The sequence below is a fragment of the Bos indicus genome, chromosome 22 (assembly GCF_029378745.1).
Source record: "Bos indicus isolate NIAB-ARS_2022 breed Sahiwal x Tharparkar chromosome 22, NIAB-ARS_B.indTharparkar_mat_pri_1.0, whole genome shotgun sequence".
NCBI lineage: Eukaryota > Metazoa > Chordata > Mammalia > Artiodactyla > Bovidae > Bos > Bos indicus.
This window is the reverse complement of record NC_091781.1, coordinates 32811457-32837040: the sequence shown is the minus strand read 5'-3', so window position 1 is coordinate 32837040 and position 25584 is coordinate 32811457.

The window sequence follows — 25584 nt, the reverse complement described above, 5'->3', positions numbered from 1 at the left end:
TCATAGGGTTCTTGGGATCATTAAATTAGATAACCTTCAGAAAGTAATTAGCACAGTGCCTGGCACAAAGGAAGCACTCAAGAAATTTCCCTCCAACAAATTTCTTCCATTCCTGCACTCCTTGGGACCAAACAAGCTGTCTCTCTACATACATACCCAAGTTTATCATGGCCCTCACTCAAAGATCACTCCTGGCTTCCTAGCTACCCGGTAACATTGAAACTCCTTAAGATAACATACAGGCATTCACAGTCTATTCCTCTGCTATCTTTCAGCCTCACATCTAGATTCTTCTTCAGTTCAGTTCAGTTCAGTCGCTCAGTTGTGTCCGACTCTTTGCAACCTCATCAATCGCAGCACGCCAGGCCTCCCTGTCCATCACCAACTCCTGGAGTTCACTCAGACTCACATCCATCGAGTCAGTGATGCCATCCAGCCATCTCATCCTGTGTCATCCCCTTCTCCTCTTGCCCCCAATCCTTCCCAGCATCAGAGTCTTTTCCAATGAGTCAACTCTTCGCATGAAGTGACTAAAGTACTAGACTTTCATCTTTAGCATCATTCCTTCCAAAGAAATCCCAGGGCTGATCTCCTTCAGAATGGACTGGTTGGATCTCCTTGCAGTCCAAGGGACTCTCAAGAGTCTTCTCCAACACCACAGTTCAAAAGCATCAATTCTTCGGCGCTCAGCCTTCTTCACAGTCCAACTCTCACATCCATACATGACCACAGGAAAAACCATAGCCTTGACTAGACGGACCTTTGTTGGCAAAGTAATACCTTGCATGTTTTACTGCACCCATAGCAAACTCTTCACTGTACCCCACTTGCTCATGGTATGATGCCTTCTCTATTCTCTCCCCTTTGCCTGGAATGCCTTTATGGAGGACTCAAGGCTTATTTAGTCAAGGATCACCTTATTAGCCTATATTTATTAAGTGCATATTGTATGCCCAACACCATGATTATCAACCACTCTATGATGTGATACTATTATTAGGAATAAGAAGAAATATGAGACTTGGCAAAGTGGAACTCAGCCAAGTGATCCAGGGATACATGTCCAGGAAGTGGCAGAGTGAGAATTCAAATCAGGACATTATGACTCCAAAGTAGCTGTATTAGTTTGCTATTACTGTTGTCCCAAGTAACCACAGACTTTGTAGCTTAAAGCAATGCATACTTGTTATTTTCCAGTTCTAGACATTAAAAGTCCAAAATGAGTAGTAATAGGTTCAAATCATGGTGTCCATGGTGTCAGCAGGCTGTATTCCTTCTGAAAGCTCTAGAGGAGAATCTGTTTCCTTGGCATTTCTAGATTATAGGCACTGCCTTTGTTCCTTGGCTCTTGACCTCTGATTCCATCTTCAAAGCCAGCAGTCATGGTAATTATTTCCTTGGTGGCTCAGATGGTAAAGAATCTGTCTGCAAGGCAAGATTCAATCCATGGGTCAGGAAGATGCCCTGGAGAAGGGAATGGCAACCCACTCCAGTATTCTTCCCTAGAGAATTCCTGGATGGAAGAGCCTGGTGAGCTATAGTCCATGGGATCACAAAGAGTTGGACACAACTGAGCAACTAACACACACACACATCAAAATATCAGGTTGTACACCTTAAATATATACAATTATCCTTTGTCAAATATACCTTAATAAAGCTGGAAAAGAAATATTTTTAAAAAACTTTGCAAGCAAACTGTAACTACTACTGCAATAGAGAGGAAAACAAAAACCACATCAGCTTAGATTGTTTTGTTCTACATTGTATCTGTAGTGAATTATCTGTGTTTACTATTTAGTAAGCTATAATGGCACCCCACTCCAGTACTCTTGCCTGGAAAATCCCATGGATGGAGGAGCCTGGTAGGCTGCAGTCCGTGGGGTCGCTGAGGGTCGGACACGACTGAGCGACTTCACTTTCACTTTTGGCTTTCATGCATTGGAGAAGGAAATGGAAACCCACTCCAGTGTTCTTGCCTGGAGAATCCCAGGGACGGGGAAGCCTGGTGGGCTGCCGTCTATGGGGTCACACAGAGTCGGACACGACTGAAGTAACTTAGCAATAGCACATATATTTTTATAAATCTGATTGACATTTAGGTATTTTATAAAACACAACAAATGCCAGACAAAATTAAATTTAAACCTCACACCCCTCGAAAATGGAAAATTTGAGCACACCTATGCTGTAGGGATTTATGAAAATTAGATGAGATTTATGAAGAGCTTAGCTTAAGATCTAGCAAATTCTTTGCATCAAAGAAATGCTAACTAGCTAGCTATAATTATCATTTAGGATAATCCTTGGCTTTTTTTATATTAAAAAACAGCCCATTATGCAATATAACAGAATAACATTTCAAAGTGTTTACCAAAGTCCTACTGACTACTTCCCAGTGCAGATACCAACCATCCATTTTAGGAGTCACATGGAGGAACATCAGTTGTAGAAGTTACACGATTTACTACTGAGAGCAAAGGTGACATCCTTAGCTCTCAGGGGTGGAAAGAATGAATAGGAAAAGATGTTTTCTTCCTGCCCCTGGATTCTATAAAAGATCCTCTAAGCTATAGACAGAAAAAAAGAATTTGGATGAGAAGACAGACAAGACATTCCAGAGGCCATTTACTCTGTCTCTCCTTCTTGGAATAAGTCCTGGTGAAGAAGAGGGGAGACAAACACACAATTGATTTTAATTTGGGGTCTGGAATAGAGAGGACTGGTACCCTGCCAATTCTCTCTAAAACTCTGGTTATTAATAGTCTTAAAGACTTGAAAGTAAGTGTCAGAGAAGAGTAGCTCCCCATCTCCTGAAGGACAGCAATCAGACCATTAGGAGAGATCCTAGAAGGCTGAGGTTAGATGGAAAGAGCTGAATGAGCCTGGAGTCAAGAGTATGAAAATTGGGAATGACCTGAAGGCATAAGGATGAGAGTTACAGCTGCTGCTGCTGCTGCTGCTGCTGCTGCTAAGTCGCTTCAGTTTTGTCCGACTCTGTGCAATCCCATAGACAGCAGCCCACCAGGCTCTGCCATCCCTGGGATTCTACAGGCAAGAACACTGGAGTGGGTTGCCATTTCCTTCTCCAATGCATGAAAGTGAAAAGTGAAAGTGAAGTCGTTCAGTCATGTCTGACTTTTCTCGACTCCATGGACTGCAACCTACCAGGCTCCTCTGTCCATGGGATTTTCCAGGCAAGAGTACTGGAGTGGGGTGCCATTGCCTTCTCCAAGAGTTATAGCAAACCTTGATTATCTCAAGAGACAGAGTTGCTAGAAGCCAGTGACCATAAGCTGTGATAGGTGAAGTGCAAAAACAGACTGGATAGCACACCCCAGACTCAGGCAAAATATGTTTTGCATATTTAAAAGCTCTAACAAAGTATCAAGATATAATACGTCTAAGATCTGGCATCTTACATCACCTGTCTTAACCCTGGGACATATACTGAATTGGAGGAAGGAGGGAACGTCAAGATGGTTGTATGAGATTTTCTCAATGATCTTGAGTTTCAGCCCAGAAGTAACTTAAATAAAAATCTCTCAACTGGACTGACAAAATACTGAAAAGTGTTAAGCTAATTTTTCTCTCTGAGGAAGTCTTAAGTCATAAGATCAGAAAGTTTCATAGAAATAAAGTTAATTTTTGCACACCCGAGATAATCGCCATAAATCGATAACCCACCAACATCTGCCTTTCAGTAACTCATTTGCTCAAGCTGAATAAGGGAGACTTCACTAAAGTAAACACTTGTGACAACTGTGTTTAAAAGAGCTTAGGTTGCATTTTATATTGTGTATTCCATTAGCAGTGCCAGGGGCACTGGATTACTGAAAAGACCCAGGGTGGGCTGTGTGATTTAGTGCATAGTCCTTGCTTGGTAAAGTATGACAAGTAGAATCTGCTAAATTAATCACCATTTATTCAGGTGCTGATCCTCAGATGAAGAAACAGAGAAGAGTGAAGGGTTGAGAGGGGTAATTGTCCATGTGCTGCCCTGGAACCTTGGTGACCAGTTCTAGAAATCAAAGTGCTTACTGCATAGCTCAAGGTTTGGCAATTTTTTGCAGAGGGTTATGTCTTAGTCACTTTGGGTTGCTATAACAGAATATCCTAGACTGGGTGGCTTGTAAACAATAGAAATTAATTTCTCACAGTTGTGGAGGCTGGAAATCCAAGATCAGGTGCCAGTATGCTCAGGTGAGGGCCTTCTTCTGGGCAGCAGACACCTTCTTGTGTCATGGCAAAAGGGGCTAGGGAGCTCTGTGGAGCCTCTTTTATGAGGAGGTTAGGATTTCCACACATAAATTCAGGCAGAACACAAACATTCAGACCATAGCAGGCCAGATAGTGAATATTTTAGGCTTTGTGAATCATAACATCTCTTCCGCAACTCCTCAACCTCTCCACTATAGCATGAAAACAACCACAGACAATAAAGGAGTGTGGCTGGGTCTGAATAAAACTTTATTTACCAACAAGAAAAAAAAATTGGATTTGGCTCACAAGTTACACTTTGCCAACCTCTAGTCTGGCTTATCTGCCCCAAAGTACAGCCAGTTGACAACAATGTGGGCATACAAATGACCTTGCCCAATGGATAAATGTAACAGATACAGGAAACAGGTGTATTTTTGTTTTGTTTCATGGCCTCCTTAGGATCTGTTTCTATTAATGTCCTTTGGGAACCACCCTTACCCTACCTTCAGCCCACACGATTTTGTTTAGACTGGACTCTTAGGCTCATGGATACAGAATGGGATCCAAATCTAACCAATAAACACACTTATCCTCCTAGCCTCCTAGCCTCCTAGGACTGATGCAGAGATTGGAAAGAGATCCCAACTTGTCCAATTAGGATGAGACTTGTGGCGTGTTCAATCAGGAAGAATTCTTCCAAAGCAGACCCAGAGACAAAGATTTCAGCATGAATTTTTTTTTTTTTTTTTTTTAAGAAGCAGTCCCAGGAGACACTTGGTGTTATCTAGCAAGTTACAACTGAGGGAACTTGGAGCTTCATCCTATTGAGGGATTCTGGGAGTTAGTGTAGAGCAGGAGCCTCAGAGGCAGCCCACACCAGGGTACATCAGTACCCCTCAGTCACTGGTTGAGGGTTACTCTTCAGAGGGTTCATCCCTGCTCCTTCTTCCCTGCCCTGAACACTAGCACAGTGGCTGTTTCAGCCACAAAAGGATGACCTCAGGCAAGAGGTACAGATTCTAGGATGTGGAAGTCAAGGCTTACTGCACTGAAGTAAGCCCTGAGAGGGAATTTCATGGAGGTCCTACATCTTTTGCTACCAGAGAATTTCATTAGAACACTTTATGAAGAAACCGGGGGATTATTTGACCTAGTTAGAGCCTCTGAATCACACTGCACCAAAGTCATTTCATGGACATTTTAGTTACATGAGCCAACAAATTCCTTAATTGCTTAAATGGTTTGAGTCAGATTTCTTCTGTATGAATCAAGAAGGACTAAAAAAATTACATGGGAACTTGGATCACAAAGTGTTGGACACAACTGAGAGACTAAAGTACCACCACCATGTGCAGTAAGGAGATTACAAAGATGGATGTACTAATACTGATTCACTGCTCATTGTCATGATTTTCAGGGGGCTATAGAATTCCTAACATTATAGCTTGGAGAAGGAAATGGCAACCCACTCCAGTACTCTTGCCTGGAAAATCCCATGGACGGAAGAGCCTGGTAGGCTACAGTCCATGGGGTCGTGAAGAGTTCAACATGACTGAACAACTTCACTTTCACTTTTCACTTTCATGCATTGGAGAAGGAAATGGCAACCCACTCCAGTGTTCTTGCCTGGAGAATCCCAGGGAAGGGGGAGCCTGGTGGGCTGCCGTCTATGGGGTCGAACAGAGTCGGACACGACTGAAGTGACTTAGCAGCAGCAGCAATATTATAGGTATAGATATATTAGGTATGGATTATATACATCATCTGTATTAGATATACATGTATCATATATATCACCTATGCTGTCATATGCTTAGTCATTTCAGTCATGTCTGACTCTTTGCAACCCTATGGACTATAGCCCGCCAGGCTCCTCTGTCCATGGGGATTCTCCAGTCAAGAATACTGAAGTGGGTTGCTGTGCTCTCCTCCAGGGGATCTTCCCAACCCTGTGATTGAAGCCAGGTCTTCTGCATTCCAGGCAGATTCTTTACCATCTGGGCCACCAGGGATGCACAAGAAATCTGGAGTGGGTAGCCTATCCCTTCTCCAGGGGATCTTCCTGACACAGGAATCAAACTTGGGTCTCCTGCATTGCAGGTGGACTCTTTACCAGCTGAGCTACTAGGGAGGCCCCTAAATCATCTATATTTATGTCTATATCTGTATCTATATATACAGAGGTGTAGTTCTGTATTCAGGAAAAAGCTATATACATATGTTGAGTTTTAAGAGTTAAGAAAGCCTACAATGTAGGATCTCAGACAAAGGTCACCAAATCACCACAATCATTTCATTTATCCACATGATGAAAACCCATGAGTATCAGCTTCCATGAAAAGACACAGCAGTGCAGAGTTTCCCAGCGGATTCTCAGGAACTGTTTAATGAAAGTGATAAATGTCTGTTCCTCAGGAGAACTTACTTTTGTCCACAATCTCTGTGCTTGAGTTTCTGTCTCTCATTTTCTCTCTTCTATTTGCTCAATGGAATTAAAGGATTAGAGTTGAGATGGTCAGGACAAATAGAAGAGGATCCGAAGATAATAAGACCAGAAAAACCAAATGTAGTCTTTCAGAGAAAGTCAGAATGTCAAGGGAGTAAGCAAAGAATGACATATGCTTATGAGAGTGGGAGAAGAGTCCAGAAAAACAAAATATTAAAAGAAAAAAAATTTTGTAATGCCTGGAGCATATAGCCCCCCCCCTTTTTTGTGTGTTCTTGGAAAAAAATGGAATATATTTCTGTTATATTTTTGTTTGAACTGGTATTTCATGTAATGTGATTCTCTGCTGATCTGTGCTTACTTAGGCTAAGGTGGCTTGTGACACCCTTTATAATCTGTGATCTGTGTGGTTCAGTCTTTGCTGTCTACTTATTTAGGAGTCACAGTTCAAAAGCCTACAAGTAGACTAAGATCGATTCCATTCATTCATTCCACATTTCTCTTGAACAACCTCTGTGTCGGCCACTACTCATGGCACTATTGATGCAACAGTAAACAGACTAAATGAAAAGCACTTTTATTAAGTTCACATTGAGTGGGGAAAGGCAGATGATAATCTAAATAAACTGTGTCACATTAGATGAACATCAGTGATGTGTACGAAACACAGCAAGAAAAATGACTGGGAGTTCGGAGAGTGAAGAGTCTCTTTTGAGATGCTGACTTTTAACCAAAACCTGAAGAGGCTGAGCGGTGAGTTACGCAGATATGTGAGGAAAGAGCATTGCAGAGGGAAATGCAAGTGCAGACGCCCTGAGGTGGGAAAGTGCTGAATCTTTCTTGGAATTCTAAGGAGGTCAGTATGCAACTAGAACAGGCATCAGCAAACTTTTTCTGCAGAAAAACAGATAATAAAAACGATTACAGTCTCCATAACAAGCACTCAGTCCTACCACTGTGGTCTAAAACCTGCTGTAGACAGCAGGCTTTTGGTTTAAAGGAGTGAGTAGTTGGTAATGAGACCTGAATATGTGGGGCCTTATACATCATCATAATAGCTTTGGATTTTAATGTGTGTATTAGTCAGGGATCACCAGAGAAAATACTCAAAAGAACCAATAGGATAAGTGAGAAAGCGTGTGTGTGTGTATGTAGAAACAGAGATTATAAGGAATCTGCTCCCAAGATTATTGAAGCCCACAAATGCCCAAATCTACATTTGACAAGCTGGACACCCAAGAAAGCTAACGGTGTAGTTCTAGTCTAAAGACCAGCAGCTCTGAGATGAAGGAAGACTCAGTATTTCAGGTTTAGTCTAGAGGGAGGGAAAAAATCTGATGCCTTGCCCAGTTTGAAGACAATCAGATAGGAGTTACCTCTCATTCAGGAGAAGGTCAGCCCATTCGTTCTATGCAGGCCTTCAACTGATTGAATGAGGCCATCCACATTAGGAACAATGATCTGATCTATACTCAGTCTAACAGTGTAAATGTTAAACCCATCCAAAAAAAAAAAAAAACTTTCACAAAAACACCCAGAATTATGTTTGACTAAATATCTAAGCACCCTGTGGAGTAGTCAAATTGACACTTAAAATTAAACATCACATTTTGCATAGGATGAAGAGATATTAAAGGGTTTTCAGCAATGAAATGACATAATCTGTTTGACATATAAACCATGTCACTCTAGTTGGTGCACCAGGTCAGACACAGGGTGACCAGCTATGAGGCTCTTTCAATATTCCAGGTGACAGATAGTGGGAGTTGGACAAAGGTGGTAGCAGTGGAGCCAGGAGAAATAACCAGATTCTGATTACTCTCAGAAACAGTTAGACTGGTTTTTGATAGCAGCACTGATTACACTTAAAAAAAAATCTATTGAAATTCAGTTGCTTTACAATGTTAAGCTAATGCTGTACAACAAAGTGAATCAGCTGTACATGAAAATATATCCCCTCTTTTTGGGATTTCCTTCCCATTTAGGTCACCACAGAACGTTGAGTAGAGTTCCCTGAGCTATACAGTAGATTCTCATTAGTTACCTATTTTATACATAGCAGGGTATATATGTCAATCCTAATCTCCCAATTCATTCCACCCCTCCTCTCCCTCCAGTGTCCATACATTGGTTCTATATGTCCATGTTTCTATTTCTGCTTTGCAAATAGGTTAATTTGTGCCATTTTCTAGATTTCATATATCTGTTAATGTTGTTGTTGTTCTGTCACTTAGTTTTGTGTGACTCTTTGCAACCCCATGGACTGCATCATGCCAGGCTTCCCTGTCCTTCACCATTTCCCAGAGTTTGCTCAAACTGATGTCCATCGAGTTAGTGATGCCATCCAACCATTTCATCCTCTGTCATCTCCTTCTCCTCCTGCCTTCAATCTTTCCCAGCATCAGGGTCTTTTCCAGTGAGTCAGCTCTTCACATCAGGTGGCCAATGTATTGGAACTTCAGCTTCAGCATCGATCCTTCCAATAAATATTCAGGATTGGTTTCCTTTAGGATTGACTGGTTTGATTTCCTTGCAGTCCAAGGGACTCTCAAGAGTCTTCTCCAACACCACAGTTCAAAGTCATCAGTTCTTCAATGCTCATTATTTTTTTATTGCCCAGCTCTCACATCCTTGCATGACCACTGGAAAAACCATAGCTTTGACTATACAGACCTTTGTAAGCAAAGTAATGTCTCTTTTTAATATGCTGTCAGGTTTGTCATTGCTTTTCTTCCAGGAGTAAGCGTGTTTTAATTTCATGGTTGTAGTCACTGTCCACAGTGATTTTGCAGCCCATGAAAATAAAGGCTGTCACTGTTTCCATTGTTTCCCCATCTGTTTGCCATGAAGTGATGGGACCAGATGCCATGATCTTCATTTTTTGAATGTTGTTTTGAGCCAGTCTTCTCCCTCTCCTCCTTCACCTTAAGACGCTCTTTAATTCCTTTTTGCTTTCTACCGTAAGGGTGGTGTCATATGCATATCTGAGGTTATTGATATTTCTCCCTGAAGTCTTTATTCCAGCTTGTGTTTCATCCAGCTTGGCATTTTGCATGATGTACTCTGCATATAAATAAGCAGGGTGACAAAGTACAGCCTTGATGTACCCCTTGCCCAATTTTAAACTAGTCTGTTTTTCCACGTCCGGTTCTAACTGTTGCTCTTGACCTGCATACAGGTTTTTCAGAAGGCACGTTAGGTGGTCTGGTATTCCTATCTCTTGAAGGATTTCCCACAGTTTGCTGTGATCCACACAAAGGCCTCAGTATAGTCAATGAAGCAGAAGTAGATGTTTTTCTGGAATTCTCTCGCTTTTTCTATGATCCAGCGGATGTTGGCAATCTGATCTCTGGTTCCTCTGCCTTTTCTAAATCCAGCTTATACATTTTTCTCTTTCTGACTTACTTCACTCTGAATGACAGTCTCTAAGTCCATCCATGTCTCTGCAAATGGCACAAAGTTGTGTTCATTTTTATGGCTGAGTAGTATTCCATTGTATATATGTTCCACATCTTCTTCATCCATTCCTCTGTTGATGGACATTTCAGTGTTTCCATGTCCTGGCTATTGTAAATAGTGCTGCAGTGAACACTGGGATGCATGTATCTTTTGGAATTACGGTTTTCTTTGTGTATATGCTTGTGGAGAACAGTATGGAGGCTCCTTAAAAAACTAAAAATAGACTACATTTTCTGATTATATGAGTATGCAAGAAAGATTACAGAAGGCTGGACTCCAAAACTTTGTCCTGAGGAACTTAAAGGATTGAGTTTTCCTCATCTGAGATAGGAAACATGTGAGTAAAGCTGATTTGGGAAAAAGCATAGGAGTTTTGGAGAGGTGGTATTAAAATGCTTATTAGAAACCCAAGTGTCAAAGTAGATGCTATCATCTGAATGTCTGTACTCTGTCCCCCCAAATACCTATATTGAAATTCTAATGCCTAATATGACAGTATTTGGAGGTAGGGCCTTTGGGAAGTACTTAGGTCATGAGGGTGGTACTCCCATGGATGAGATTAGTATTCTTAAAAAAAGAGACCCCACAGAGATTTTTTGCCTCTGCCATCACTGAGGATATAGCCAGAACGTGCTGGTTACGAACCAGGAAGCGGGCCCTGATCAGAATGCTATCTTGCCAGCACCTTGATCTTGGAATTTCAGCCTCCAGAACTGGAAGAACTGAATTTCTGCTGTGTATAAGCTATCCAGTCTGTGATATTTGGTTGTAGCAGCTCAACAGGACTAAGACAGTAGAATAGGCAGTTGTATATTACCATTTGCAGTTCAAAGAGAAAGGACTTTCCCTTACATAAATTCAAAAGACAGTTTGAGAGATTCGATTCAATACTTTCAACATTTCCTCTTTCCTCTTTGCTTCACATGCCTGAAACTCCTTGGCACTCTATGCCTACAGTCCACTCTCTCCCTACCTTGTTAACACCCAACCTTCCCGCTTCCCCATGATCTCCCTGAACCTCTCACCAGGTCTACATCCCCCCATCCACCCCCCAATTCCTGTCTGGGTCTTCCCTTCTCTGCCCTTTGCTGGATCTGTATCCCCAGGTCTCCTGGCTTGGGAAAGGCAAGGAGTGGATTACAAAGAGGGGAGGATGAAGAGAAAATTTAGACTGGAAATTATGCATTCTTTGGGGCAGATATAAGGATGGGTGAGATCTATAGACAACTCTATGATAAGCAATAGCAATACTAACCATATATGTATGTTTGTATATGATTTATAAATAGATGATGCTCATTATATCAGTGCATATTTATTAGTATCATAGGATTTTAGTGTAATAACTCTAGAAGTTCACAGATTATCTTCTCTCAGTCTATCTTTTACAAAGGAAGAAACTGAGAACACAGCAGTGAAGTAACTTGTCCGAGTGTCACGTTTTCTCAGGAGTGTACTCATTTATTAATCGCCATAGCAGTGTAATGTGTGTGCCGATGTATGTATCTCTCATCAGTGTAATAAATGGGACATCTACACATGTAGCACTGTGGCAAGTGGTGTATGTTCAGAACTTCTTTGAGTCCTCACAACTCTACGAAGTAGGTAAAATTAGCTCAGTTTCACACACACAAAAAAAATGTCCAGAGGGCTAAACAGGTGAAATGACTGGCCCTGGCTCACGAGCTAGGCAGTGACAGAGCCAAGCTTAGAAAGTTGTCTAAATTCAGTACTTTGCCCGGAGAAGGCAATGGCACCCCACTCCAGTACTCTTGCCTGGAAAATACCATGGATGGAGGAGCCTGGAAGGCTGCAGTCCATGGGGTCGCTGAGGGTCGGACACGACTGAGCGACTTCACTTTCACTTTTCACTTTCATGCATTGGAGAAGGAAATGGAAACCCACTCTAGTGTTCTTGCCTGGAGAATCCAGGGACGGGGAACCTGGTGGGCTGCCATCTATGGGGTCGAACAGAGTCGGACACGACTGAAGTGACTTAGCAGTAGCAGTACTTTGCCTGCACATAGCTCCCTGTCAATCATGAATCATTACATGTGTTTTGTAAGAATGAGAAATAGGAATGATCTATATTAGATAGTATTCTATTCTCCCTGAATTTGTTTCAATCTGGTATGGACATGTTTGGAAGTCCCTGTGATTGAACTTCATAAGCTCTTAACTTTCTCTGAATGACCTGGCTTTGTCTTCCATTCATAGTTTGCTTTTTTCTCCCATTATTTGTAAGAATGCACATGTTCTATAAATGGTAGCAGTGGTGCGAGAGAGAGGAATAGAGTACCATCCTACCTTAAAAAGAAAGCACACACAGAGGAGAGAGCATGCAGGCTCTACCAGTGGAAAAATTACAAGCAGACATTTGACATGAGCAAGTGTTAGGAACTTGTGACAACCAAACATAAGAAAGTGATCGTTGCCCACTCTAAACTAACAGCACTTAACCAAAAGAAGACACAAACAAGCTGTGGGTCTGTTCCTATTTCTGTTAACTGTCGTATTTTTCAGCCATATAATTTTTTCAAGGTAAAACTCCAAAATATTATCCTGTAGAGGAGGATTGGAAAGGAGTCTTATTCTTACTAAAGAGAATTTCAATAGAAGGGAAAGCAGGAAAGGTAATAGAGCTGTCCAGGGACACAGGCTTTTATTTTTAATTTAGTAAATGCTAAAGTCATTGTTTCCATTCATTGCACTCTTTCCATTCACTGTCTTATATGCTCTACTATAGAAATCCTTTCTCCTTTTGTCAAATATATTTGATACATCTCACTCTTCCAGGTAAGCAAAAAGGCAAGGAAATTTTGTGCAAATGCAAAGAATCTTTGAATCAGTCTGATGGCTTCATTTTGCTAGGAACACTGTATGGTGTCCATGGATTGTGTCCATAACTTTCCTGCATTTTCACTCAGAAGGTCTGGACAAAGAGTGGGCAGTAAATGTCAATATGATGCATTTTAATTTCTGGAAATAGACTATGGCTTCTCAATTTGACATAGCTGACATTTTCAGCTAGATAATTCCTTGCTGTGGGGGGATGTCCTGTGTATCACAAGACGTTTAGCAATATCCCTGGCCTCTCCCACAAAATGCCAATAGCATTCTCCCACTAGTCATGACAAGCAAAAATGCTTGTGGAGAAATGGGTGATTTCATGGCTGGGGAAGGAATAACATGATGAATTGAGTGCATCTCTTAGTATCAAGGATGAAAAAAAGATAGTTATCAAAACACACACACACAAACAAATTCAGTGATGGTATATGTCAGATGAACACAGAAGAGCTTACAGAGGCCAAAGCTGGAACAGTTTAAGCAACAACAAAAAAAAGAGTATTGGGTTCTAATGCAAAGTATAAAATCAATATCCATTAAGCCTATATTAATATAAATAAATAATTAAACAATTAAATGGGGATAACGGACAGTCTCGTCTGCAGAAGACTTTCAAGTAATTTATAATGTTGACACTCATTTATGTGTTGACACTCATATATGTGTGACACACACACACATGTATATCATGAGTTAGGCAGTCCTCAATGAGGTATGGATAACTCCTCCCTCCTTAAGTATGGGCTGTGCATAGTTACTTACTTAAAAAGAGCACAGCATGAAAAGGAGGGATAAAATCAGTAACTTCACAGTAAAGAGACCTGACAGACACTAACCAGCCATGTGCTCAAGGGCAAAATTAGCAGTGGTAAGTCGTGGTGATTGTGTGTACCCTTGATTTGATGTGATGAGAAGGACACTGTCCTTCTGTGGTCTTCCTTCTAAAACCCATAACCCCAACCTAATAATGAGGAAAACATGGACAAATCAAAGTTGAGAAATATTCTAGAAAATGTCTGACCAGTACTCCTCAGAACTGTCAGGGTCATCACAAACAAGGAAACTGTGGCAAATTGTCATAGCCAAGAGGAACCTAGAGCTTCCCAGGTGGCTCAGTGGTAAAGAATCCACCTGCAATGCAGGAGATGCGGATTTGATCCTTGGGTCTGAAAGATTCTCTGAAGAAAGAATAACTGCAGTATTCTTGCCTGGGAAATCCCGTGGACAGAGAAGCCTCAGGCTACAGTCTGTGGGGTCACAAGAACTGGATATGAGTAAGCAACCAAACAACAACTAGAGGAGCCTAAGCAGACAGATACCTAAACTGATGGTGGGATCCTGGAATAAAAATGGACACAAGATAAAAGCTAAGGAAATCTGAATTAAGTATTGAATTTATTTAATAATAATGTATTGATATTGGTTCATTAATTTTTACAAATTGTGGTTCAATCACTAAGTTGTGTCTGACTCTTTGTAACCCCATGGACTGCAGCACATCAGGCTTCCCTGTCCTTCACTGTCTCCTGGAATTTGCTCAAATTCATGTCCATTGAGTCGGTGATGCTATCTAACCATCTCATCCTCTGCTGCCCTTCTCCTCCTGCCTTCAATCTTTCTGAGCATTAGGGTCTTTTTCCAGTGAGTCGGCTCCTTGCATCAGATGGCCACCATATTGGAACTTCAGCTTCAGCATCAGTCCTTCCAATGAATACTCAGGTCAGGGTTGGTTTCCTTTAGGATTGACTGGTTGAATCTCCTTGCAGTCCAAGGAACTCTCAAGAGTCTTCTCCAGAACCACAGTTCAAAAGCATCAGTTCTTCAGTGCTCAGCTTTCTTTATGGTCCAACTCTCACATTCATACATGACTACTGGAAAAACTATAGCTTTGACTAGACAGACTTTTGTTGGCAAAGTAATGTCTCTGCTTTTTAATATGGTGTCTAGGTTGGTAATAGATTTTCTCCCAATGGTCATCTTTTAATTTCATGGCTGCAGTCACCGTCTGCAGTGATTTTGGAGTGCAAGAAAATAAAATTTGTCATTACTTCCACTGTTTCCCCATCAATTTACCATGAAGTGATGGGACCAGATCCCATGATCTTAGTGTTTTGAATATTGAAGTCAGTTTTCACTCTCCTCTTTCACTCTCATCAAGAGGCTCTTTAGTTTCTCTTCATTTTCTGCCATTAGAGTGGTGTCATTTGCATATCTGAGGTTGTTGATATTTCTCCCAGCAAACTTGATTCCAGCTTGTGATTCATCCACCCTGGCATTTCACATGATGTACTCTGCATATAAGTTAAATAAACAGGGTGACAATATGCAACCTTGCCATAATCCTTTCTCAATTTTGAACCAACCTGTTGTTCCATGTCCAATTCTAACTGTTGCTTCTTGACCCACACACATGTTTCTCAGGAGGTAGGTTAGGTGGTCTGGTATTCCCATCTCTTTAAGAAATTTCCACAGATTGTTGTGATCCACAAAGTCAGAGACTTTCACATAGTCAATGAAGCAGAAGTAGATGTTTTTCTGGAATTCTCTTGCTTTTTCAATGATCCAATGGATGTTAGCAATTTGATATCTGGTTCTTCTGCCTTTTCTAAATCCAGATTGTACATCTGAAAATTCACGTACTGCTGAAGCCTAACTTGAAGGATTTTTAACATTACCTTGCTAGCTGAAATGATTGCAGTTGTGCAATAGTTTGGACATTATTTGGCATTGCCCTTTTTGGGGATTGGAATAAAAGATGACCTTTTCCAGTCCTGTGGCCACTGCTGAGTTTTCCAAATTTGCTGACATAAAATTGAGTGCAGCACTTTAACAACATCATCTTTTAGGATTTTAAAAAGCTCAGCTGGAATTCTATAACCTCCACTAACTTTATTTGTAGTAATGCTTTCTAAGGCCCACTTGACTTCACACTCTGGCTGTGAGTGACCACACCATTGTGGTTATCTGGATCATTGAAACCTTTTTTGTATAATTCTTCTGTGTGTTCTTGCCGCCTCTTCTTAGTCTCTCCTGCCTCTGTTAGGTCCTTACTGTTTCTGTCCTTTATCATACCCATCCTTGCATGAAATGTTCCCTTGCTATCTCCAACTTTCTTGAAGAGATCTCTAGTCTTTCCCTTTCTACTGTTTTCCTCTATTTCTTTGTATTGTTCAGTAAGAAGGCTTTCTCATCTGTCCTTGTTATTCTCTATAACTCTGCATTCAATTGGGTATATATTTCAATTACTCCCTTGCTTTTCACTTCTCTTCTTGCCTCAGCTATTTGTAAAGCCCCCTCAGACAACCACTTCACCTTTTTGCATTTATTTTTCTTTGGGATGTTTCTGGTCACTGCCTCCCATACAATGTTACAAACTTCTGTACATAATTCTTCAGCACTCTGTCTACCAGATCTAATCCTTTGAATCTATGAGGTCACAAGAGTCAGACACAACTTAGGGACTAAAAACAATGAACAATAACAAGAGGAGCCTAAGGAGACAGGTGCTTAAACCTTATATGGGATCCGGGAACAAAAAGGGACATCAGATAAAAACTAAGAAAATCTGAGTAAAGTACAGAATTAATTTAATAGTAATGTATTATGTTGGCTCATTAATTGTTTCAAATATATCAGACTAATTATTAACATGAACAAATTACCATACTAATTCTTAACATGATGTTATTAATAGAAAGAAGTGGGCATGAGAATATGGGAAATTTGTTACTATTTCTGAAACTCTTCTGTAAATCTAAAACAATTCCAAAATAAAAGCTAATTTAAAAAAATCACTGGATATTGCCAAATGTCCCCATGAAGGCAAAATAGCCCCAAACTATGGCTTTAACATATCTAGTCCAAGTCTCACATCTTCCACTTTCTAGCTGTATGGCCTTGGGAATATTCCTTAGCATCTCTGAGCCTCTGAAAAATGGGAATAAAAATACCTATCTCAGAAGATCAGTTTGAGGATGAAGTGAGGGAATGTAAAGTGCAGGCTGACACCTAATAAGCACTTGATAAATGTCGCAGTGGTAACACTCATCAGGATCATTATTATTATCAATGCACGTGGTATGACTAATGCACTACTGACATAGTCCTGTTTGTCCCTAGACTATCAGGCTCCAGAAAAAAAAAAAAAATCTTAAGGGTGAACTGGGTTTAGACAAATCTCCCTGCTTGCCTTGAAGAACACAATGTGCCTTTTGGAAAATGATAAACTCTCCCCTGAACCTACAGCCTTTCTCAAGAAAAGCCCAAACAGTGATCGACAGTGGCATTTCCTGGCCTAATACCGAGTCAGCCTAGCTGTCCCGCATCAAATTTCTTTCGGTTAAACTCATTTATTGAATCCCAGAGTGAGAAAGGCAAGCAATAACACAAGTGGAAGATGAAGCCATCTGTCTGGCTGGGGAACAAATGGGGAAGTGAGAAGAGTGGGCTCCACTGCATGAAGGGCACAGCCTCTGATGACAGATTCGTTAGGTCAGCCATCCCTGGAAAATGTTTCCCATCTACCCTCTGACTGTTCAGTACTGGAACATCTTAGTCATCTAACCACCCACTCTTCAGCCTGTTGGACTCAAAACTAGTTAGATGTAGTGATAGTGTTAGGAGTTTAGGGCTAAAGGAAAATTCAGAGAGCCGTACGGTTTACGTTTTCACAAAGGACGCAGAGTGAAACAAGATAAAGGCAACCTCTGTTGCAGCCCCTTGTTGCAAGTGAGGCTAAAATGAAGCTCAGCCTCGGGCAGCCTTCCAGGTACCCGTTGATGTAGAAAAGCATGATCCCTTGCCTGGAAAATCCCATGGGCGGAGGAGCCTGGTAGGCTGCAGTCCATGGGGTCGTGAAGAGTCGGACACAACTGAGCAAATTCACTTTCATTTTTCACTTTCATGCATTGGAGAAGGAAATGGCAACCCACTCCAGTGTTCTTGCCTGGAGAATCCCAGGGACGGGGGAGCCTGGTGGGCTGCCGTCTTTGGAGTCACACAGAGTCGGACACGACTGAAGCGACTTAGCAGTAGCAGCAGCAATGTCAGATTATCTCGGGTTCAGATTCCTCTGAGTCACTTCCAGCTGGGTGACTGTGAGCCAGGCTCTGCCTCTTCTTTGAAAGGACATTTTATACTCCTTCTATATAAAATGGGGGGTGATTTTGAGGAATAAATGAAGGAATTTTTAATAAAAGAAAATCAAAACGACCAAAATGGCCACAATTGTCAGAGACCTGATGATTCTAGACGGACTGATCCTGAGGAGTGTTATCTCTGGAAGTTCAAGGACACAAAAACAACACACTGTATCTGCAAAGAGGGCCTTGGTTCTCTCCAGCCAGGGCCCAGAGGGATGCCTTCTTCCCTTTGAACTAAGGTCTGAAACTCTTGAGGTCAAAGAGTGGAATCTGTTTTCTCACAGATTGTGTGTTCAGTTACTAAGGGATTATTTGAAAGGCAGTGATGGAAATAGCTTAGTCCAAGCAGTCTTTGTGGGAAGGAGGTGCTGGAGAGCAGAGTAGGTCCAAGAAAGGGTGTGAGATGGAGTGCAGGTGCCCCAGCTCCTAGAGAGTCAGGTGTGGAGGGCGTTGGAGCCATCATTTATCACCTATGTGCCAATGCGTTAATTAATCTTCACATTCTTGAAACTTGACCTTTTTCTTGGATCCTGACCTCTGAAATCCTGATTTGAACCCATTTTCTAGGATTTGGCTTCTTTTATTCAATAAGTAATTATTAAGCACCCCCTGAATGCCTAGGCGATATACTAGTATTGATTTGGCCAAAAATTTCGTTTGGGTTTTTTCAGTAAAGTGTGTAACAGAAAAACCTGAAAGAACTTTTTAGCCAACCTAATAAAAACAAGCAGGCTGCCAGCTGGCCTTCTAAAGATAGGAAACAAACAGTAGCTAAGGAGAGATACACGTGAATGAATAATCAAGACAGCCTTGGTGATGAGCTCTATAAAGAAAATAAATCCAGGTTAGGAGACAAGTGACTAGATTTGAGGTGACCTCCAGACAGAGTCGAAGAAAGTGCCTCTGAGGAGATGGCATTGGAGATGAGTTCTAAAGGGAGAGAAAGAGACAAATGTGCAATGATTTGTAGAATTATCCAGGTGGAATCAACAGCCTGAACTAAGGATATCCTTGATTGCTTCTTACTTTTGATTTGAGCACAATTTACTGAAATCTGATTGTCTGATTTCTTCCTGTTTAGGGAATTGTTTTAGACTCTGCTTATGGAGACCATTTGTTCATTCATTCATTCATCCATGCACCCAGTTATTTATTATATTATTATAAGTTATTTATTATTTATTCTAGTTATTCACTAGAAATAAATAGTGAGTAGGTCAGACATGAGTTCCCATTCAAATGGAAACTGAGTTTACGGAGACTATCCTCAAAGTATGTCAGTGGCTAATGCCCCAGATACTAGTTTCTTGGAAGGATGTTTCAGAGCCCCTACCTTAGACATAGCTTATTTTTGAGGAAGTCAGCCATGGCTCATAGATAGAATCCCAAAACTTGATTGCTGATGGATGTTGGGAAAACACTGTACCTTGAGGTCAGAAAGAACTTGGCTTCAAATCCTAGTGCTGTCACTGACCAGCTGTGAGTCCTTGGCAAAGTTACTTCACCTCTCTGAGTCTTAGTTTTCCCAACTGTAGTATCTAGTCCAGGGTTCAGCACTAAGCAGGAGCTTCATAAATGATTAAGGTAACACTTTCACCCAGTTTTGCTGCCTTTTTGAGTAAGTAAATTATACTTTTTGTTCCCTGAGAGAGCAAAACTGTGTAGAAATGGAGGTGTTTTTTTTTAATAAACCTAGTTTAATCTGACTTTTACAAAGAGACTATCAGATCCCCTTAAAATCCAAAGAGGATATTTAGCCCAAAGGTATCTATACCACTTTCTAGATTAAGACATTCTTTCTCAACAGAGTTTATCTAAGTGGTCCCTTGCCGAAAACCTGGATTCTCCAGTTGCCTGTACAATAGCATTAGTTAAATAATTATCTAATATATACATGTATGGGATGTAGTCAAGCTATTACTCCCAAACTTTGGGGACTGTCATGTCAAATTCATGCAAATACCCAGAAAACAAACAAACAAACAAACAAACAAAAATGTTGTGTCTTAGCCTTTGGTGGAAACTGAAAATGAAATTGATCGATGTTGAATTATACCTTACTCTCTATGCCCTCCCAAATATGGAATCCAGAAACGACTGCATAATGTTAACCCCCACACAATAAACCACTTCTCAGAACAGTTTAGCTCTCATTATAAAAGGAAACAGATGTTGGCATTCCTATCTGTCACACATCCTACATCTGCCAAGTCCCTCCATGAGTTGGTGCAGGGAGACCCCCAGGGGAAAATTACTTACTGGGTTTCTCAGTCACCTCCTAGAATAAGGATCAGTGGGAGAAACAGAGAGGTATTGTATGAAGGTCAATTTCTGGCTATGTCATGCACCAGCCCATAACTGGCAGCAGGGAGCCACACTGCTGATTTGTACCAAAGGCCCTGGGAGTTACTCAGCTGTATTAAACTATTAGGAGCAAGAATAAAAATCGAAACAGATCGCATCCATTTGAGGTGAGCTGTTCAAAATGTGTTCATTGGGAGTGTTAAATTCAATATAGATGACAAGGTCGGATGAGACCCACTGCCTTATTCCAAGCAGATTAACGTTCAAGTGCTCACCACAGGATATCACTGCACACTTCATTAGATTACACTTCTCACCTGAAACAATAACTGTTAAATTCCAAACTCCATCTGAGTCTTGGAAATTGTGCCTCAGAGATACCTTAACCTTGGGACGGGCAGCTGAATGGGAATTGATCTGTCGTCTTTTAGAACTGGCAAGAGCTAAGAGTTCACAGATTGACACTCACATGACATATTCTGAATTCTGCAGTTATTTCAGCTTAACAAGAGACTTGTACAGTTCTGTCTGGCCCAAATTGCTGCAGCCCTATAAAATATTATATTGGAATCACACTCCCAAATAGGACACTGCCTTCGCTGTGCAAGATTGTTTACATTGAAATTATGTCTGCCTGGTGACCCTCTGGCCAAATTTGTCATCAGCTCACTTTGGCCAAAATTCATTTTTATTTGCACCATTTTGAGGTCATGAAGTTTAACCTGACCGGTGAGAATAGAACCACAAATTTTCGACCCTTTCAGGTCTGTGTTTCAACTTCATCTTTCTGTGCCTTGTTCTTACAAGCTGGGGGCTTATGTTCCTTGATCAATCTTGCGCTTTCATAAAGTGACAATGTTTTACCCAGATGTTATTTTTCACCTCCCTAACCCTCCAAGATGTTTTCTATCTTCCATACAAAAGAAATATCTTCATGATTACAGCTGGCATTCAGTCTTTGCTTTAGAGAATGAACTCACTCATTCATTTAATTAATATTTCAGTTGAGTACCTACTATGTGCCAGGCATTGTTTTAGATCCTGCAGTTGCAGTGATAATACTGAGAGAATCTTTGGAACTCACATACCACTCAGAGTGAAAGATGAAAAAGTCTTTCTAAGAGGTGACATTTGTGAGAGATCTGAAAAGATCTGAAGGAAGAATATTCCAGACAGCTAGGACACCAAATGCCAGCCTCTGGGAGTGGGAATAAGCTTGGTTGGTTAGAAAAACAAAAAGTACCTAATGCAAAAAGGATGAGGACCCAGAGGTAGGTGACCTTTCCAGCCCCAAGTAGGCATTTGGGATTTTATTCTCTGAATGATGGGAAGTCATTGTAGGGCTTTAGGAGGAGAAGGATGTGATCAGCTTTAATGTTTTTAATTAAATTTTGGCTCATCGGTAGCAAATAGATCTATGGCTTATGCCTAATACATTGTTGTTATTCTTCAATCGCTAAGTCATGTCCAACTCTTTGCGACCCCATGTACAGGAGCACACCAGTCTCCCCTGTCCTTCACTGTCTCCCGGAGTTTGCTTAAATTCATGTCCGTTGAATCATTGATGCTATCTAACTATCTTATCCTCTGCCTCCCCCTTCTCCTTTTGGCTTCAATTTTTCCCAGTATAAGGGTCTTTTCCAATGAGTTGACTCTTCACATCAGGTGGCCAAAGTATTGGAACTTGAGCATCAGTCCTTCTAATGAATATTCAGGGTTGCTTTCCTTTAGGATTGACTGGTTGATCTTCTTGCAGTCAAAGGGACTCTCAAGAGTCTTCTCCAACACCATGCTGCTGCTAAGTCGCTTCAGTCGTGTCCAACTGTGCAACCCCGTAGACGATGGCAGCCCACCAGACTCCTCCGTCCCTGGGATTCTCCAGGCAAGAACACTGGAGTGGGTTGCCATTTCCTTCTCCAATGCATGAAAGTGAAAAGTCAAAGTGAAGTCGTTCAGTCATGTCCGACTCTTAGCGACCCCATGGACTGCAGCCTACCAGGCTCCTCCGCCCATGGGATTTTCCAACACCATAAAAAGCATCAATTCTTCAGTGCTCAGCCTTCTTTCTGGTCCAACTCACATCCATACATGACTACTGGAAAAACCATAGCTTGGACTACATGAACCTTGATTGACAAAGTGATGTTTCTGCTTTCTTAATATGCTGTCTAGGTTTGTCATAGCTTTCCTTCCAAGGAGCAAGTGTCTTTTAATTTTGTGGCCGCTTTCACCATATGCAGTGATTTTTTGAGCTCAAAAAAATAAAACCTATCACTGCCTAATATATGATAGTTTAATAAAGTGGTCTTTGGTTATTGCATAGTTCTGAGTTCAAATTCCAGTTCTGCCATTTACTAGCTCACCTTAGACAGGTTATTTAATTTCTTGCCTTAAACCCTTCATGGCAGCAGACACATGATAATACCTGCCTTCTTAAGTAAGATCATATACATGTCTAGTACATAGGAAATCACGATATATGGTAAAGGTTATTTATTCATTGACAAATTCATTTGTTTGTCTATTCTTCAATATATATTCAACAACTGATACTCTGCCTCTTCGAAATCATGCATATAGCAACATTTTTATTTAGCTGCATATGTTTTTTTCTTGAGCATTTGACTTCCTGTGATCACTCTCCCAACTTTTTAATACAAAGAAGTTCCACACTTGCCATTCCTCCATACTTTTGTGCTTCCTCAAATCACAAACCCTCCAGTGAATCTGCAGCATTCCACGTATAAGCACATAGATCGTAGATTCCCATTCACTGGGTAAATACTGAGCTGTTCTCCCTATAATATTTGAGGGATAAGGTTTTGTTGTGCTATGTGAGTGATCCTCAACCTTTAAAATACCAGAAATTTTGGCCACATATTAAAGCAGTTAAGAGATTGAAGGCAGCAGTTAATGAATCCATTAAACCTACAGTACAGTTCTTTAAAACAGGGTAACATTTCAGTGTGTGATCATCATTGTTTTTCTCCTCTTTGTTGATTGCTGTCAACCCAATGCAGACTGTTTACTTCCCTGACTAAACTCCCTAATATACCCACAATGTAAAATTGTTGAGTATTCTCAGAAACCTGAGCTCTTTTCCCCATGCTGATGTGATATCATGACTAGACTCTTCTGACTGTCAGCAGGTGTTCTCTACTGATGGAGCTGCCTCAATCTCAGCACAATCTCACATCCGACGAAATCACTGTAATGATTCATATGAACCCTCAGTTGTAGGAGACATTAATACATATTGTTCAAAATGTGAAGGCAAAGACATGAAGGATTCACAGCACCCTAGTAAATGTGTGACACCCCTTTGCTAACCGCGGAAACCAGGACTGTCACTGGACTCCTAATTTTTATTTCAAACAGCAGTAACTGCTCCTGGGATCATACCACATAGACTGTGATATTGGCACACAAATTCCCAGCCTAGCATTTGGTTAAAATTTTCCAAAGTCAGAGAGGGCTCTGGTATTTCCTGAGAACTGTGTCCTAACTCATTGTGTCCAGACAGGTCTGTGACTTATGAAAGATTTCTCAGAATCACACTTCTTACAAATTTAGACTAATGGACACATCCAAAATTCTAATGCTCAGAGCATGTCAAAGTCAAGTCTGAAGTTGAGAGGCCCTATGAAGAGTGTTTCCAGATGCCACATCTGGATCTTAAGATTATTACATGACATCACTCTGATTAAATGCTTATTAAAATTTGAGAAGCCGTAAGGAAGAAACAAAGGTCTCTGTGTAGACATCTGGACATTCAAACCCTCAGCAGTTAGCATAACTAGAAAATCCTTAGCAGTAGATGAGTGTGAGAAACCTCTAAAATGCCTTTCTTTGTTCAGCATTTGAGCCAATTTCCCACTAAAATTATCTGTTTGAGGAGATGATATAGAAGAATCTGAATACGAGGGGAGTGGAGGGCCAAGAAAAAGTTAGATCTAAATTCAGCTTGTAAATTAAATGCATGCAAGCTCCATCTCTACTGTAACTCCTATTTTACCTGCTAAACCCAGAAAAATTTTATAAAAACAAAGTCTATCTATTTAACATTCTCTATTGCCCTTGCATTTCTTTAGTATTCCAGGTGGAATGCCAGAGCCTGGGGATGTACTCACAGTAAAAACATACATTGAGAGTCTTTTTACAATTGATTTATAATTGGCATCCAGTATTATATTAGTTTCAGGTGTACGACATAGTGATTTAGTATTTTTGTACATTACAAACTGATCACCACACTAAATCTAGTTACCATCTATCATTATACAGGTTATTACAATATTGTTGATTCTATATATTGTACCTTACATCTCCATAACATACTTATTTTATAATTGAAAATTTGTATCTTTTAATCCCCTTTGCCTATCTTGCCCAACCCTCTACCACCCTCCCCTCTGACAATGATCAATTTCTTCTCTGTATCTATGTGTCTGTTTCTGTTTTGTGTAGTTTTTTGAGATTCCACATATCACTATGATCATGTATTGTCTTTCTCTGACTTGTTTTATTTACCCCCTGGATCCATCTGTGTTGTCACAAATGGCAAGATTGAATTCTCTTTTATAGTTAAATAGTATCACATTGCATATATACCAGATCTTCTCTATTTACACTTAAGTTGCTTCCATATCTTAGCTACTGTAAATACTACTGGAGTGAATAGTGGAGTACAACTTTCTTTTTTGAATTAGTGTTTTTGTCTTCTCATAAAACCCAGAAGTGGAATTGCTGGGTTGCTTGGTAGTTCTATTTTTAATTTTTGAGGGAACCTCTCTACTGTTTTATTGGATGGACTGTACCAATTTACATTCCCACCAATAGTAAAAGAGGGTTCCCTTTTCTCCACATCCTCATGGACACTGGTTATTTGTTGTGTTTTAATAGCTATTTGACAATGGCTTGTTGTCTTAATAGCTATTCTGACAGGTGTGAGGTGATACCTAATTGTGCTTTTGATTTGCGTTTCCCTGATAATTAGTGATGTTGAGCAATCAGTATGTCTTCTTTGGAAAAATGTTGACTTGGGTCCTCTGCCCATTTTTTAATCAGATTGTTTGTTTTTTTATATTAAGTTGTATGAATTTGTTTTTTGATATTGAGTTGTATGAATTCTTTATATAGTTTGGATATCAAACCCTTAAGGATAATATCATTTGTCAGTAT